This window comes from Podarcis melisellensis (assembly GCF_964234715.1).
Source record: "Podarcis melisellensis genome assembly, chromosome: Z".
Classification (NCBI taxonomy): domain Eukaryota; kingdom Metazoa; phylum Chordata; class Lepidosauria; order Squamata; family Lacertidae; genus Podarcis; species Podarcis melisellensis.
Window position 1 is genome coordinate 28,570,929 of NC_138547.1, and position 17,527 is coordinate 28,588,455.

General features: G+C 43.6%; 1 long non-coding RNA gene across 1 annotated transcript; it reads right to left on the reverse strand.

Moving 5' to 3' along the window:
* Nucleotides 1–257: 257 nt before the first annotated feature.
* On the reverse strand, nucleotides 258–8,564 carry LOC309362357. Its single transcript, XR_014164938.1, has 4 exons — nucleotides 7,902–8,564; nucleotides 5,927–5,983; nucleotides 4,925–4,981; nucleotides 258–336 (listed from the first exon to the last, which is right to left on the reverse strand). It is a non-coding gene; the product is annotated as an uncharacterized lncRNA (long non-coding RNA).
* Nucleotides 8,565–17,527: the final 8,963 nt, after the last annotated feature.

The following is a 17,527-nucleotide window of genomic DNA, read 5'->3' on the forward strand; positions in this document are numbered from 1 at the left end:
CACATATAAGTTCTTCAATTTTTTAAAACTGTTTTATTAAATTTGCTTAGTAACGTAACATTATTATATATATTCTATAAACAAAGAATACAAAACACAATTCATTCATACTACAATGCATACCTATATAGCATTAATATATATGGTTTCTGGAAAAGGGCTTGCATAACAAAATCCATTCAAAATACCATCTGGTTTACCTTTCCCCCCCCTCCCTCCCCACTCCAACCCCCCCCCCCCGGGTCAGGCCTTCTTTTTCATATCTTTATCCATGTACACAGTCTGTTCATTCGAGCTTGTATGTTGGGGTTGGCTTCCCCTCTTTCTATACAGTTCCTGTAAAAACCCCATTTATTTGTGATTCTTTGGCATTTGTTTTCCTATCTATCCTCTGCCACTATCTGTGCAAATATTTCTGATTGTACATATTCAAAAACATAATCATTCCATTTTTCCATATTCCATTTGGCCTTTCCTTTCCATCTCAAAGCAATAACTGCCATTCCAGCTAGAATCATAATCTTGTACAACTCTTGCTTATTACTTTTTACTTTGTTATTTCCCAGTATTCCTGAAAATAACAAATCCCTATTAACTTCTATGTTTATTTGAAATAATCTAGAAATTACCTTTATAATCTTTTGCCAATATTCCTTAACCAGATTACATTCCCACCACATGTGTGAATATAGTCCTTTTTCCTGACCACAATGCCAGCATTTGGGACTAAACCCTTTCACTATATATCTGCCACTTGTGCCGGAGTTCTATACCATTTTAATAAAAATTTTCTACTTAATTCTTTATACTTTTCTGTTTTAATATTGTTTATATTCTTCATCAGTTCTTGGGCCGTGTTTGAATGGATCATACCTTCCTGCTCCCATTTAATCTGAATTATCCTTATCATTCTTTCTTTGTCGCTTATCATCAGTTTATATAACATCCCTGCTATCCCTTTCTCCGTTATTTGTCTTTTGTTCAGCACCATATCTATTTTAATTTCTGTCCTCATCGTTTCCTCTGCTCTTTCCATTTTTATTAAATCATAAAGTCCTTGCACTTTCAGAGTTCTTCAATTTGATAAAAAAATGTTATTTTCCTAAAGTGACACAGAATTAAAACCCGTGCAAAGGTGCAACATCTGTTTTGTTATGGGCTGGGGCAGCACTCTTAACGTAGCATCCCCTTAGGTCTAGTTATAAGACAACATGTTTCTTAAGCAAAAGGTTCTCATACAGCATCAGCAAATGATGGTGATGATTGTTGAAAATGTTACATCAATAGGCTGCCCTGCTCCTTTAATAATAATAATAATAATAATAATAATAATAATAATAATAATAATAATTTATTTATACCCCGCCCATCTGGCTGGGTTTCCCCAGCCACTCTGGGCGGCTTCCAATAGAACACTAAAATACAATAACCTATTAAACATTAAAAGCTTCCCTAAACAGGGCTGCCTTCAGATGTCTTCTAAAAGTTTGGTAGTTATTTTTCTCTTTGACATCTGGTGGGAGGGCATTCCACAGGGCGGGTGCCACTACCGAGAAGGCCCTCTGCCTGGTTCCCTGTAACTTGGCTTCTCGTAGCGAGGGAACCACCAGAATGATGGAGGTGGAGACGCTCCTTCAAGTATACTGGACCGAGGCCATTTAGGGCTTTAAAGGTCAGCACCAACACTTTGAATTGTGCTCGGAAACGTACTGGGAGCCAATGTAGGTCTTTCAAGACTGGTGTTATATGGTCTCGGCAGCCGCTCCCAGTCACCAGTCTAGCTGCCACATTCTGGATTAGTTGTAGTTTCCGGGTCACCTTCAAAGGTAGCCCCAAGTAGAGTGCATTGCAGTAGTCCAAGCGGGAGATAACTAGAGCATGCACCACTCTGGCGAGACAGTCCGCAGGCAGGTAGGGTTTCAGCCTGCATACCAGATGGAGCTGATAAACAGTCACCCTGGACACAGAATTGACCTTCGCCTCCATGGACAGCTGAGTCCAGAATGACTCCCAGGCTGCACACCTGGTCCTTCATGGGCACAATTACCCCATTCAGGACCAGGCAGTCCTCCACACCCACCCACCTCCTGTCCCCCAAAAACAGTACTTCTGTCTTGTCAGTATTCAACCTCAATCTGTTAGCTGCCATACACCCTCCAACCACCTCCAGATCCTCACACAGGACCTTTTTCCTGGACTTGATTTTAAAATCAGGGTTACTGTATTTTTCCGTGTATAAGATGAGCTTTTCTGACCCAAAATGAGGTTCAGAATTTAGGCTCGTCTTTTACACGGGTAGTGCTGAGTGGGGACGTGTGAATGTTTTTTTGGCGCGAGCCTGAGATTGTAAGTGCCAACTGGCCGCTTGATTGTTGGGGGGGCGGGGGGGGGATCCCGAAAATCGCTCACCTGCCAGAACGCAGCACAAAACCGCTCGCGTCTCAGCTGCCTGATAACCACCATTAGCCCTCTTGCTTGCTACTGTGGCAACCAATAGACAGCTTCCCTTGTCGCAGCAAGCGGGAGTGTGATTGGCGGCCACTGGCGGTGACTGAGGAGCTGATAGGTGGTTAGAGCGGTGTGGACTTTTAAAAGTTCCTGTAATTTATTTAGTGTCAACACAACCTGCCCCAAGCCTCCACTATAGCCACACCTTCATCATTTGTTTTATTGATACCGGAGTCAATTGCTGCCTCAACTACATGCCCCTTCCAATATCACTATAGTTGCACTTATTTATTTCAATTTATTTTGGCGCAGGGCCCTGGTCTCAAGAGACAGAGTGTTCCACCAGGCCGGAGCCAGGGTTGAGAAGGCCCTGGCTCTGGTTGAGGCTAATCTGACTTCCATAGGGCCCGGGACCACTAGGGTGTTGCTATTTATGGACCTTGAGGCTCTCTGTGGGGCATACCGGGTGAGGCGATCCCGTAGGTACGAGGGTCCTAGGCCATGAAGGGCTTTAAAGGTCAAAAGCAGCACCTTAAATTTGAGGGTATATTTAAAAACTGGGCATCTAGTGAACACTGTGACAATCCATGGCCTAATTTTTAAAAACTAAACACTAAATTGAACTTGGAAGTCTAATAGGTATAGTAAAAGGAGACTTGCAGTTGTCCTCTTCTGCCCTCTTTCCCACAAAACAGAGGAGCCAAGTTCCAGATTAAAGCCACCCCAAAGACTACTGTGCATTCATAACCATTAAAGTGGGTGGGTGGGAGCTGAGCAGATTATGCCCACAATGGCAGGTTCCAGCATAGCTGAACTATCCAAAGATCAGTTTGAGCCAGACCTGTATTCAAGTACTGCTCGGTTGCCACAAGCAACCAGGAATTGCAGGTAGGCAAATAAGGTCAAGGGACAGAGTAGGTTCCGGTCTTTTCTAAATTGGATACACTACACCAGATTAATGAATTGTATAAATCAGATAAGAAAAATGGTTTTGCTTCTAAAAAATCTTAGTTGGAGATGGAGCTGTTGGATTCTAAAGCTAAAAATCTGTCTAAAATGTATAAGTTACTGTTGGAGTGGCATACAAAGGATGAACAAGTTAAATCAGTAATGATAGATTGGGCAAGAGATGTAGGACATAACATAATTGTCAGGGAGCTGCCATCAGTGCCAGAGGGAGAGAGCAAAAGCCAAAGGGATTCCAGAGAGCGTCCAGGGATCGGGAGAAGCAGCCCATCTTCTGGGGAAGAGAATCAGCGTAGCACCAGTGGAGAAGGGTGGCAGATGGGGGAAGCGGCGAGGCGGTCCCATGACTCCTTGCCTGGGACTAGCGGGGAGAGTAGGGGTCCTCCGTTGCCCACGCCCTCCTTGCGCAGAAGGCTTTCACGCAGAGAGAGTAGGAGGAGACTAGGCGTCAAAGAGCTTCTTTGCTGGAAGAAGTTTAAGAAACGCCCACTGACGGATTCTGCCAGCGATTGAGGCAGCCACGGATGAGTGGCTGTCCGGACAGAAAAGGTTCACTTTGGCAACCCAGCCAGGTGTTTGCACCCAGCCGGGGAGATAAGCACCAGCTTACGCACGAGCAACCCCTAGAACCATTACAATAATGTTTGAGGATTGGGAAAGATTGTGAAAGAAAGGGGTTAAGTTCACTGCATGTACAATGTTAAAGGAGAATATAATGAAAATGATGTATAGATGGTATTTGACCCCTGTTAAACTAGCAAAGATTTTTCATAACTATGATAACTTACTTTGGAAATGTAAAGAAAAAGAAGGAACCTTTTATCACATGTGGTGGACCTGTCCCAAGGTGAAAGACTTCTGGGAAAAGATTTATAATGAACTGAAAAAAATGTTGAAATATACATTTATAAAGATACCAGAGACCTTTCTTCTTGGAATAACAGGTTTGGAATTGCCCAAGAAAGATGTCAAATTATTTTTGTATGCCACAACTGCTGCTTGAATACTACTAGCTAAGAAGTGGAAAACGCAAGAACTACCAACTGTGGAAGAATGGCAGATGAAGATGATGGACTTTTGGGAGGTAGCCGACCTGACCAGAAGAGTCCGTGATCAGAATGAATGGATGAAATTTAATGACTACTTAGTTAAATACATCAAGTTAAATTAATTGGGAAAAGCTTGCAATTATCAGTTAGGCTTAGAATTTAAATAAGTAATATGAGGAATTATTATGTTTAAGGCTGAATTGGGAAGAAAGACTGATGTTAAGTGATTAAGTTAAGATTTTAAGAACTTTGATTTGGAAAACTGTTAAAATGATATCCATTGAAATTCAACTAGGGGGATACGAGGAAGTCGCTTAACAATGTTAAGAAGATCAGTTTTAATAAGGATATGATTTATGTTTGTCTGTTTATTTGTTAGTGTGTTTTTTAATTTTGTGAAAATTAATTAAAAAATTGAAAAAAATAAAAATAAAACACACAAAACTTTTTATAGCATTTACCTTAGGGGCTGCTGCCAGTTGCGATTAAGCCTCTTGTTTTGCTCTGGCAGCCACTTTCTGCAAGGGAAGAACAGACATGGGTAAGAAACAGCATGAAAGGAACACAGTTGTCCCAGTTCTTCAGGTTATTCTAACAGGCTCAAAATGCCTGTGGCTTTCACTTCCAAAACAACAACAACAACCAAGTTTCAACCTCCTTGGTTTCAAATGTTTGATTCCACGTGGGTGGTGTCTAGTAAAATCACAGAAGCCAGTGATGGGTTTAGGAATATTTTTCTTATCAGTGGCCACGAACCATTTTTTGCCCCTCCTTTAACTAGCAGAAGCAGAATAAATTGTTTAAGACAAGCAACATTCAATTTTGCATGTGTAATATAAAGCTTGGAATCCAAACTCGCAAAGGGCTCCAGAGACAAAGCAAGTCTACGAGCTTTTAAGCTCTCCACCTTGTGTGTGTTTAATTTGTGATATCAGCTGGCTCGTGGCCAAGCGTGCAAAGCTGTGGTTGTGCAAATTAAATGCATGCAATCTGCGACCCTACTGTACATTTTCCTGCTGTGGTTCTGTCTCCCTGGCGCCACTAGAGGGTGTCAGGAAGCACACAGCACAGTGACATCAGCTGAAGTGAACATTGTGAAGGGAGTGATATCAGCCCTGTATTCTTTATGAAGCATGTTTCTGACTGAGGGACACCTGTTGAGTTGGCTGAGGTGAGATTTGAAGCAAAAGAACTGCAAGTTCACAGCTTATATTCTTAACCATACTTTGCATCTGCTCTCATGAGACACCATACGAGGAATGGCTCTTTGCTTTGCTGATGCCTTTACTTCTGGATAGACCCAAAGCCAGGCTTTGTTCCAATTGGAGAAGAGCTGTGATTGCCTCAGAAAACTGCTAAGATTTTCAGTCTGATCCTTCACCGAAACACTAAGCAATTATATGGATGCAAAATCACACTTAGTCTATGTTTTTAAAGCACACAAAACTTTTTATAGCATTTACCTTAGGGGCTGCTGCCAGTTGCGATTAAGCCTCTCGTTTTGCTCTGGCAGCCGCCTTCTGCAAGGGAAGAACAGACATGGGTAAAAAACACCATGAAAGGAACACAGTTGTCCTAGTTCTTCAGGTTATTCTAACAGGCTCAGAATGCCTGTGGCTTTCACTTCAAAAACAACAACCAAGTTTCAACCTCCTTGGTTTCAAATACAGTGGTACCTCTGGTTACGTACTTAATTCGTTCTGGAGGTCCGTTCTTAACCTGAAACTGTTCTTAACCTGAAGCACCACTTTAGCTAATGGGGCCTCCTGTTGCCGCTGCACGATTTCTGCTCTCATCCTGAAGCAAAGTTCTTAACCCGAGGTATTATTTCTGGGTTAGTTGAGTCTGTAACCTGAGGTATATGTAACCCGAGGTACCACTATATATGATTCCACGTTGGTGGTATCTAGTAAAATCTCAGAAGCCAGTGATGGATTTAGGAATATTTTTCTTATCAGTGGCCACAAACCGTTTTTTGCTTCTCCTTTAACTAGCAGAAGCAGAATAAATTATTTAAAACAAGCAACATTCAATTTTGCATGTGTAATATAAAGCTTGGGGACATGGGTGGCGCTGTGGGTTAAACCACAGAGCCTAGGACTTGCTGATCAGAAGGTTGGCGGTTCAAATCCCCGTGACGGGGTGAGCTCCCGTTGCTCAGTCCCAGCTCCTGCCAGCCTAGCAGTTCGAAAGCACGTCAAAGTGCAAGTAGATAAATAGGTACCGCTCCAGCAGGAAGGTAAACAGCGTTTCCGTGCGCTGCTCTGGTTCGCCAGAAGCGGCTTAGTCATGCTGTCCACATGACCCGGGAGCTGTACGCCAACTCCCTCGGCCAATAAAGCAAGATGTGCGCCACAACCCCAGAGTCGGTCACGACTGGACCTAATGATCAGGGGTCCCTTTACCTTTAATATAAAGCTTGGAATCCAGACTCGCAAAGCGCTCCAGAGACAGTGCAAGACCTTCCCAGAGCTCAGAAAGCAAGTCTACGAGCTTTTAAGCTCTCCACCTTGTGTGTGTTTAATTTGTGATATCAGCTGGCTCGTGGCCAAGCGTGCAAAGCTGTGGTTGTGCAAATTAAATGAATGCAATCTGCTATCCAACGTACATTTTCCTGCTGTGGTTCTGTCTCCCTGGCGCCACTAGAGGGTGTCAGGAAGCACACAGCACAGTGACATCAGCTGAAGTGAACATTGTGAAGGGAGTGATATCAGCCCTGTATTCTTTATGAAGCATGTTTCTGACTGAGGGACACCTGTTGAGTTGCCTGAGGTGAGTATTGAAGCAAAAGAACTGCAAGTTCACAGCTTATATTCTTAACCATACTTTGCATTTGCTCTCATGAGACACCATACGAGGAATGGCTCTTTGCTTTGCAGATGCCATTTCTTAGTAGGTTGGATGCTCTCTGGTCATATCAACATTAACATTGTGGAAATATGCAGTGGAATAAAAGAAAAAGGGAGAGCTACTCACAGCATCTATTCTCATCGATCTTCTTAGTGGCTGCAGAAAAGAAAATAATTTGCTAAAGAAAAAACTTTCACAGAAATATAATATAGAAAATTAAAGCTTCCATAGGTTTGGGCTTTACTATAGTGCAGAGGGCAAAGGTTACAATATAGCACTAACTGCATGCTGAGTCTGTGGACTAGTTCACATATAATTATTTTAGTCGAATGTACTATGGTTTGCTGAATGAAGATCCCCTTTTTGTATGCCATAATGCAAAACCTGTTTTCCAATATGCATAAATCAGAAAACTGTGGTTTAATCTCCAACTACAAATCAGGTCATGAAACCAGGAAACTTAACGAACCTCGTAATTTTTATGTAACAGTTGTGAAAGAAAGAGCACATGGATACAGTGCTAAATCTCAGTCCAATTACACATAGTTTACTGGACTGAGACTGCTATATGAGAAATAAATCATTTACCTGGTGCAGATGTAATCAATGGGAAGCAGGGATTTCCCAGAATAAGAATAAGCTGCAGCAAGCTTCGGGCCTACACATATAGACATTTTTCTGTACCCTACATCTGTGAGTAGTAACTGATTTTGATTTAAAACTAACCACAATTCTTTGTGACATCTGAGCTCAGAGTTTAAACTATAGTTTGGGAATGAATGAATTATCCTGTATTTACACCCTGCAACATATTCCAATAACCATGCCCAATGGCATGGTAGATGTCGCTCTAGCCCAGGGGTCAGGCAACTATGGTCTGGGGGCTGGATGCAGTCCAGCAAGCTCGTGAATCCGGCCCGTGGACCCTGCCGCCCGCTCAGTCAGTCCCTGCTGAGCTAAACTTGTGCGTCGTTTCCTTGAAAATAAACCGTGGACTCTACACCACTTGGGGACTCACTTCCACAACACTGCACGGTTCACACTGGCTGCAGGCAGCTTTTGCAGCCAATCCGAAGCCTCGCCGCCCGCGCACTGAGATAAAGCTGGTGTGGCCATGGACGCAGAGGCTGGTGGGCAGGCGGCGGGTCTGGGCCGCACCGTGAGCATCGTGATGGGCACATCACAGGGCTTCAGCCGGAGCTTGGTGTGCCTGCTGGCCCCGTGCCTGGCTTGCTGCTGCTGGTGCACTGGACAGCTGTGCTGGAGCAGCTGGAGGGCAAGCTGTGCATCGCCTTTCCAGCGCTCTGCATGTGCAGCCTGCCCGCTGACCTGGACAATGGGCCACAGCGTGTGGTCACGCCGCCTGGGAGCTCTGCGGGGACGTGCTGATGGAGTAGCTGCTGCTCGTCAACAACGCCAGTGAGCGGGCAGCTCCGAGACACGCTCCTGAGCATGTGCAGAGTGCGTTCCTCTTCCAGGTCCAGAGGCAGCTGTGGGACCAGCTTGCAGAGTATTTATATTTTTAAAAATATAGTCCGGCCCCCCACAAGTGGACCAGCCCCCTGCTGAAAAAGTTGGTGACCCCTGCTCTAGCCTAATTCTCCATTTCTATTTCTATTTTGCTGAAGAGCAGTGAAAAGGGCTGAGAAAAGGCAGCAACGGACTACGGCAGTGGGCTTTCACAAGTAGCTCCCCCTTGTGGCGTAGCGCCCACTCCAGACTCCATGGCTGCTAAATATTGCTGGGGAAGTTGGTGTGAAAGTCTAGTCCCACATCAACCCCACTCCTGTGTATCACCTATATAAAACAAAAAAGGGGAAATCTGTGTCACAATGTCAAGGTTTTGGAAGAGGCCCTTGAGAAGAGGCTCAGATATAAAATAAGAGGGTGTGGAATTTTTATAACGATATGGTATTAAAAAAAACATACCTGCATTGCCTCGTCTTCTATATTGAGCTATTTTCAAAAACAAAAACAAACACTTGTTTTCATTTCATTTTAATAAAAAGCAGAAGACTTTGGGACTAGTCATATTCTCCAAACTATAATGACCTCTTAGACACGTAGCTGATAGCCTGTCTTTGAGTGTTTAGTCCAAAAGTAACAAGCCATGCCAGCTCCAATTTAGTCTGCACACAGTGTGAAAAAATAGAAAAAAGCAGACACAAGACCAGAATCAATCAGACTTGTGGCAAATCTGATCACAGATGCAACCCACCCCACTTATTCTGCCATTTAGTCAGGCAGGCTAGACTTCTCTATTCCTTCCTGCGAGCGTGGGCGGCAGAAGCAACAACAACAAGAACAACAATTCCTGTCCTTATTAGATACTGCACGAACCAAATCAATAAAACAGATCTGCTACTTTCTCTCGCAACTGCATTTCTGATGCAGGTCAGGTCTTCCCTATTCTCAGATCATCTCAAACTCCGGGACTACAGTTCCCACAATACACCAGGAAGCAGATTTTTCTTTCTGCATGTCATTACGTCAAATGCGTCCCAGCCTTTTATTCTTCTTTAAAAATAGGAGATTTCCCGCCAAATTACCTGCAAGAAGGTTGTGGCGAGCTTTTTGCAAGGGCACATTCAGCGTTATCTCGCGCTTGACGCAGCAGAGACAAGCTCGAGAGAGGCACAAACATGTTTGCAAAACTGGCGCTTATGTTTTACATATGCAGGCAAAGCATCGCCTGAGTGACAGTCCTCTGCAAACTATAAGCCACCCCGCTCACAGCTCTGTACAGTATCTATAGCTGTCAACTTTTCCCTTTTCTTGCGAGGAATCCTATTTGGAATAAAGGAATTTCCCTTAAAAAAAAAGGAGAACGTTGACATCTATGATCTATATACCTAATTGCACAAATGAATCAAAATACAAGCGGCTTAACAACTAGCTACAGTACTGATGTTTTAAGCGCCTTTCTGTACAGAAACAGCGTCGCCTAATGGCTCCCAATCATCACTGCACAACCATCTGGTACAATATGACAAGAAGTTGGAAGAAGTTCCCTGAAAGTTACCCAGCGAAAGCGGGCTGGCTGTATGCGCGTGAACTTGCGAGGTTGTTAGCAGAAGAACAGCAGCCTGGCTGCCCAGACACCTTTATTCTGCAAAGAGTGGCGGTCGGGGGCTGGGGAAAAAGGGTGCGTGCGGGGATAAGAAGCTGGGTGTCCCTGCGGCAAAGATTTCTCGAGAACGATGAAGGAGACAAAAGAGAGGGTAGTCGGGAGAGAATGTGCCTTATTCAAAAAAAACTATCCAATTGCTAAGCTGCTACGAAGTTTTCTGTTTTCATTCAAATTAATAATTAGCCCTTATATTTCTCTTCCTTGGACAGACGTCACTGAAGTTCTGTAGTTGCTCCAGCAGGTGTCTCTGTTTAGTTGCAGAATAATGAATGCTTCATGCACATGCAAAGTCACAAATGCGTGTTCCTTTCAACCCCTTCAGATATTTGATACTGTTTTTTTTAAAAAATAAATACTTGTGCAACATCATTTCCAGCCCTTCTTTCACTATCTAAATAGCCAACACACTGTTTCTTCCATTGATCATCAGGATCACAAGATAATTCTTTTCTACAACTGCATGCACATGAGCTGCAGTGACAGCCCGTGCCCCGGCTCCAACAAAAATCATCCACCTACAGTGCAAATATTCATGCAATGAAAGTCAGCTGAAAAACATACCTGTCCAAAGGATCTGAATGGCTTTGAAAGCTAAATGGGTGCTTCACCACAGCATATAAGGCAGTCAAGTACAGGAACACACAAGGCTTCTATCTGCTTTTCCAAGAAACAGAATGCAGTAAATTCCAGTGAGTACAATTTGTGAAATCTCTCCCATTTTTGCAGCAGACAGATTGCTCCGTATAGTTAAAGCTATGGTTTTCCCGGTAGTGATGTATGGAAGTGAGAGCTGGACCATAAAGAAGGCTAATCGCCGAAGAATTGATGCTTTTGAATTATGGTGCTGGAGGAGACTCTTGAGAGTCCCATGGACTGCAAGAAGATCAAACCTCTCCATTCTTAAGGAAATCAGCCCTGAGTGCTCACTGGAAGGACAGGTCCTGAAGCTGAGGCTCCAGTACTTTGGCCACCTCATGAGAAGAGAAGACTTCTTGGAAAAGACCCTGATGTTGGGAAAGATGGGGGGCTCAAGGAGAAGGGGACGACAGAGGATGAGATGGTTGGACAGTGTTTTCGAAGCTACCAGCATGAGTTTGACCAAACTGTGAGAAGCAGTGGAAGACAGGAGTGCCTGGCGTGCTCTGGTCCATGGGATCACAAAGAGTCGGACATGACTAAATGACTAAACAACAACAAAAACAGATTGCTCAAATGGCTCAAATAGTAATTACACATATGATGTCCTGTATGCAACAGAAGTAGGAGAGCCAGTGTCCTGTGTTGGACATTCTGAACCCAGAAGACCAGGGTTCAAATCCCTGCTGAGCCATGAAACTCACTGGGTGATGAGCTAGTTACTCACTCCATGCCTAACTTCAGGGCCTTGCAGAGCTAGGCAGAGGCCCGGGCCAGGTAGATAATGTCCCCCCCCCCTTTTTTTACCATGGGGATAACTGAAGTCTTATAAATAAATAAGTATATAAATAATTTTCACAAAAGTTATGCTGACAAATAATTTTATTTCAAGGCTTGAACCTTATCTGCATATAAAGACAAAATGGAAAATAAAGATATACAATAGTGCTTTTTAAAAATACATAGGGAAAAGGATTATTTTAAGTAATTACATTTGAAAATGCTTTCCTAGCTTTCTTTTCTGCAAATTCTTGAATTACGCAGGAAAAATCAAGCAACTTCACCTTATCGTGGTTTATGTTTATCATTGCTAAACCATTTAGGTGTTCTTGAGCCATTGTTGATCGAAAGAAAAACTTAATTCATTTTAATATATTGAAACTTCTCTACAGGCCACTGTAGCTGGTAATGATAAGAAAATGCGTAATGCAATTAGAAGATTTGGAAAAATGTTTTCCAAATTCAAGTTTAGTATTTGATCGGCAATTTCTTTCGGTGATGGAGAATTAAGTTTGAAATTCGTATCAAAAGTTTGCTTAAGGAGGAGTACTTGACTCTGAATTTCATCACGGAAATATGGTTCGAGTATCACAAGTGAAACCAAGTGCATTTTTGTATCAGTTCGTCATTATTGAAGTATTGTAACTTCCACAAAACATCGAAAAGTTCACATATTTCCCTAACAACAGAAAAATGCCATGTCAGTCCAACAATAACAAAGTCAATTATTTTGAAGAATACATTCACTCTGAAGTCGTTTTAGCATCCTCTTGAGTTAGACATCCCCTGCGAGTAATAAAAGTATCTGAAACACCTATTTTGACATTCTTGAAGTATGTTATTCCATTTCTCTCTAAAATTCAAAATGTCTCTTTGCAGTTGATCTATGTTGTCCCTTCCAACATCCAATGTGGCATTGCGTGATTCTATTACCAAGTTTATCTCATGTATCATTGTGAGAAGTTTGCTCCAAATACTTGGCATTACAACATATTGTACAACGCTCTGTCACAAGAGACTAGGGCCCTGCGGGACTTGATATCTTTCCGCAGGGCCTGCAAGATGGAACTGTTCTGCCAGGCCTTTGTTCAGTCTGACTCCCTCTCCTTGTAGCACCCTGCTTGTGGTTAACGCTTAGCTGGAATGAAATATTCAACGCAGCAACAGAGAAATTAAAATAATAATTTATTTGTCAGACAAATAAATGAGAGGCTCAGTGGTATATGGTTACCAAGCTCTGGCCTGCCTCCTGCCATTATGGCCAGCACTTATATTCCCTTAATCCAGCCCCCTTTGCTCCTCCTTGGGCTGCCTCTGTTCAATCAGCCTGGTTGGATTTCCTATTGGCTGATTGCTATAACTAATCACAAAAAGATACACCCATATCCTCCTGTCCTTATAAGGGAGACAAAGAGCTATAAATGACAAATAAGTAATAATATATCTTACATGGAATCTTAATTACCAGCTCACCTCTTGCCCTCCTTGCCCTATTGCCTTCTAAAACAAATGGTTAATCTTACATTTTTATCTTCAAGGATCTTGAGTTAATCATCAATGAAAGATCTCCTTCATTTGAGGGTCTTTTAAACAAATGCCTGACAACTATATATCAGAAGTGTTCGATGGCGTCTCCTGTCTGGCAAGGGGGGCTAGGCTCATTTGCCCCTCTGGTCTCCTATTGCAATATGACTCTAAGAATCTAGCATTTCTTAAATCCTTTGCATAATTACATTTAAGCCAATATATTTAAGCTAATATATTTCATGCATTATAATTTAGGAACCTGATCAAGATATAAGCCAATATAAGTCTTGATTAAAAATGCAGTCTATATTCAGATGCCACATTCCCCCCTTTCAAGCTCAAGGACCTTGCTTACCAAGCGTCCTTGATAGCTTGATCTTCATCATATTCCTGAGGTAAAGCTCTGTATAGGGCCATGATATGAGGTAGAGTTTCATTCGAAATCATCTTGCTAATTGTACTTCTAAAACGTGAGATGATACATGGCACCATACATAAAACCATTATTACTACCGTCAAGAAAAACAAGCAAGACAATAATATCCCTTTGAGTCCCGCAACATTAGGTAACCAATTGGTGAGCCATCCCATATCCCATCCTTCCCATATTTGTACTTGGACATGTGCTATATTCTCCATCTTTGTAGCCAACACACGGATTGCCTCACCATTATCTGAAATGTTAAAGCAACAGGCATTCCCTGTCAAGTTCAAGACTCCACATAGGCCTCCCTGCCTGGCAAGTACATAATCCATTCCCATTTTCAGCTGCAAAATGGCGGCTCTACTTTCATCCAACTGTTGTGCAATAAGTCTCAAACTCTGGGCCGTTGCATTGGTTACAAGTTCCACTACTGCTTGCAATCGAATTATTCTGTTTAGATTATAAATAGGATCCCGTGCCCCTTGTATGAGCTCACCAGGATTCCAGGAGGCAGGATCATAATAGGCTATAATGCGCTCTGGCGGCCAATCATCAGCACCGCTCCAACTTTGGGTACTTCCTCCTGCTATACGAGAAATATCAGCATTCCTTCGTGTTCGCTTAGCTGAACTAGTGGGCATAATCCACATTGGTGGTAATACCCATCCCAGGAAACAAGTCCCACTCCATTTGGAAGGGAGTTTCTTGTATGCCCATTCTCCACATATCCACCACAACCATCGGGTCTGAGGTTTTTGGTACGTGGAGTACAGAAGGCGAAAATATCAAAAGAGGTAGAGAGTTCACAGTGCAGTATGTTAGATTGCCTTTTTCTGTCACAGTTATGTTCCATACCACTTTCCATGCATGAATAAAAGGAGGTGCACAGGGCAAGGTATTCCGAGTTCGATACGTAGTACCGTTTGCCCAGGTTTGACTATTCTTAATATAATCCCAAGTATAGTGACAATGAGAAGAGCCTATCATGGTAGGATCAGCTGCATCTGATGATTTATGCACACAGATTTCCCCTTGCACAGGTATAACTCGTAATGGTTTAGTTGAGTTCCAACCGGGGAAATTCTGTACTTCTGTTTGGTGTGGCATTCCGCTTACCATACCAATGGCACTTAATGGTATTGGTAATAAGGGCATACCTCCCTCTGAATCATCTGGCCCAAGAGAGCAAACAAGGCAATTGGTCCTATTTGCAACATTGGCTACCATTTCAGCTAAACCTACCCACATATTGTGGTCATGGCTGAATCCATATTTAGCAAATTTGGTCAGATTCAAGGACCCTTCCCTTTCCCAAGGGATCAGGATTAATAATAAAATCATGTTGATGTCTAGCATATGCATTCCTTCCACAAAAGATTACCTTATTGTGATAGCAAATAATTATTAGTCCCAATATAATTCCCCCAGTGACAGAAATGGGGAACCACCAAGACCAAAACATATATCTTTTTATCTTCAAGGATCCCCAATGTGTAATATCTCTGATAATTGTTCCACAAGGGGGCAGTCAATCAATTGTATAAGAGAATCTTCCCGTTCACAATTGCTGGTTTAGACGCTCCTCAAGCTTCAGGCGTGCGCAGGTCAGCCAGCTTCCAGGTTGTGGCTGCAGCAGGCCGGTCGTCTAATGTTGCCCGTGACCTAACCCGTTCCCGGTAGGGCTAGATACAGGGGTTTTTGGAGAGAGTCAGTTTTAAAGGATTAGAGGGGTCACCTTTGCATGTCCAACTGCCTTCAGACTTCTTCAAACGAGAGTGATGAATCCAGGGGGTCACCTCAGCTACCTTCACCGCTGTTAGAATAGAGAGCAGGACGGTGTAAGGTCCACGCCACTTAGGTGCAAGTGGATCACGTTTCCACTCTTTCACCCATATGCTATGCCAGCCTGGAGCTGATGAATCGGCCTGGCAATGCTGCACGGCGTGTGCTTGAGGGCCCACCTGTTAAGATAAAAAACAAACAAACACGGGAGAGAGACAAAAACACGGGAGAGATTGCACTTGTCCCTGTGTCACATGGTCTCCTATTTGTTTGAGGTCAGTTGGAATATCCTGAACAAAGGAGGGCGGCCTCCCATACAGGAGCTCAAAAGGTGACAACTTAAGTCTTTTTGTGGGTGCGCACCGAACACGAAACAGTGTTATGGGTCAGCAAGCACATGGGGATATTAAAGCAGCCTGTGCTTTTCCTTTGCAGGCTTGGCACAGCCCGGCCTGGTCCCTGGGGTGCAGGGCCGTAAGAGATGGAGGCAGGCTGGGCCCTCTCCCTCCTGGGTGAAGCACCTGCCGGAAGCCTCGTGGCAATCATCCCCCCCCCCGGGGGCACACGCAACAGACACTGGGGCCAACGGAGCGTGGTGGGTTAGGGTGGCAAATGCCTCTCTGAGCTCCGCAGAAAAGCTGAACTTGCACCAGAGCCGCCTCTGACCCACATAATGGGCTATTGCCAGCTTGTATTTTAGGGAGCTGGATTCTTGTTTTCAGCCTTGCAGCAGCAGTACCCGACTGCACACACTTAATGTGATCTCACAACAATCCTAGGAGGTAGGCCATGGTTATTCCCATTGTAGAAAAGAGGAGAAACGGAGTGATATAATGCCAGCAGTAGTATAAATATGTCCCCATACATGCACCATACAAATAAAGAGTGGACACATAGTCCTACAGATACAACCGGCCCTTTGAGGGTGACCAAACTGTTGATGCGGCCCCCGATGAATTTGAGTTTGACACCCCTGCTTTAGACATATTAGTGGGCTTCTGGCATGCCCTGCAGATGCCTTGCACAAGCGTCTGGCGGTAGGTAGTAAGCCTGGCCAGGTGAATTGCATTGTTTGGATCCCAATTAGGATCTTCCAAGGGAAAGTTGTCCTGGAGATGATGGTCAATATTATAAATATTTCCCACTCTGGCCTGCTCACGCAAATATATCTGTGCCTTTTCAATTATGTCTCTCCTTTCCTCAGTGGTGAAAAGAGTATTCAGGAGCTGGCGACAATCTGTCCAAATAGGACTATTACTATTGAGGTCACCAAGTCCATCATAGCCTGAGGTTTTTCTGCGAAAGATGGGGTGTTTTCCAATTCATCAGATCTGTAGTTGTGAATGGAATACATTGCAGGGTCGAAGTTCGAGGTGGCCGTGGTCCAGGTTGCCCATTAACCAGCACAGGCTCCTCAAGTGCATCAAATACTCTTCTAAGAGGGGCTACTACGTGACCTTTTTCTTCACTTTGCTCTAGGGGCCTCAAATCATAGGGGATGGTATTTGTCCCAAGGCGTTCTTTTAGCAGCTTTATACGCCTGGCTGTATTGCTTGCTGACCGATTAAGGTCTCCCTGTAACTTCTGTAATAATTCTCTAGGACTTGGATGTACAGGGGTTTGGGGTAGGCAATCAGTTGTTCCACTAAAAGAGACTGTAGATGGAGTTCTACTGGGACTCACAGGTGGAATAACCACTTCTGCTTGGGCTTCATTATAGGACTCCAATGCCTCCTGAAGATATTTATCATAATCTATCAAGGAATCAAGCTCTGTGACTCCACCCCCATTATTCGTTCCACTTTCTTGCCTTGGGGTTACAACTGGTGGAGGGTTTGAATTAGGCTCCCTTCGATGTGGAGCATAGGGTGGAGGTGGAAGCACCTCTACCTCTGGTCCCTCAAAAATGGGTTTGAGTTTATTTGGCAAGATTCC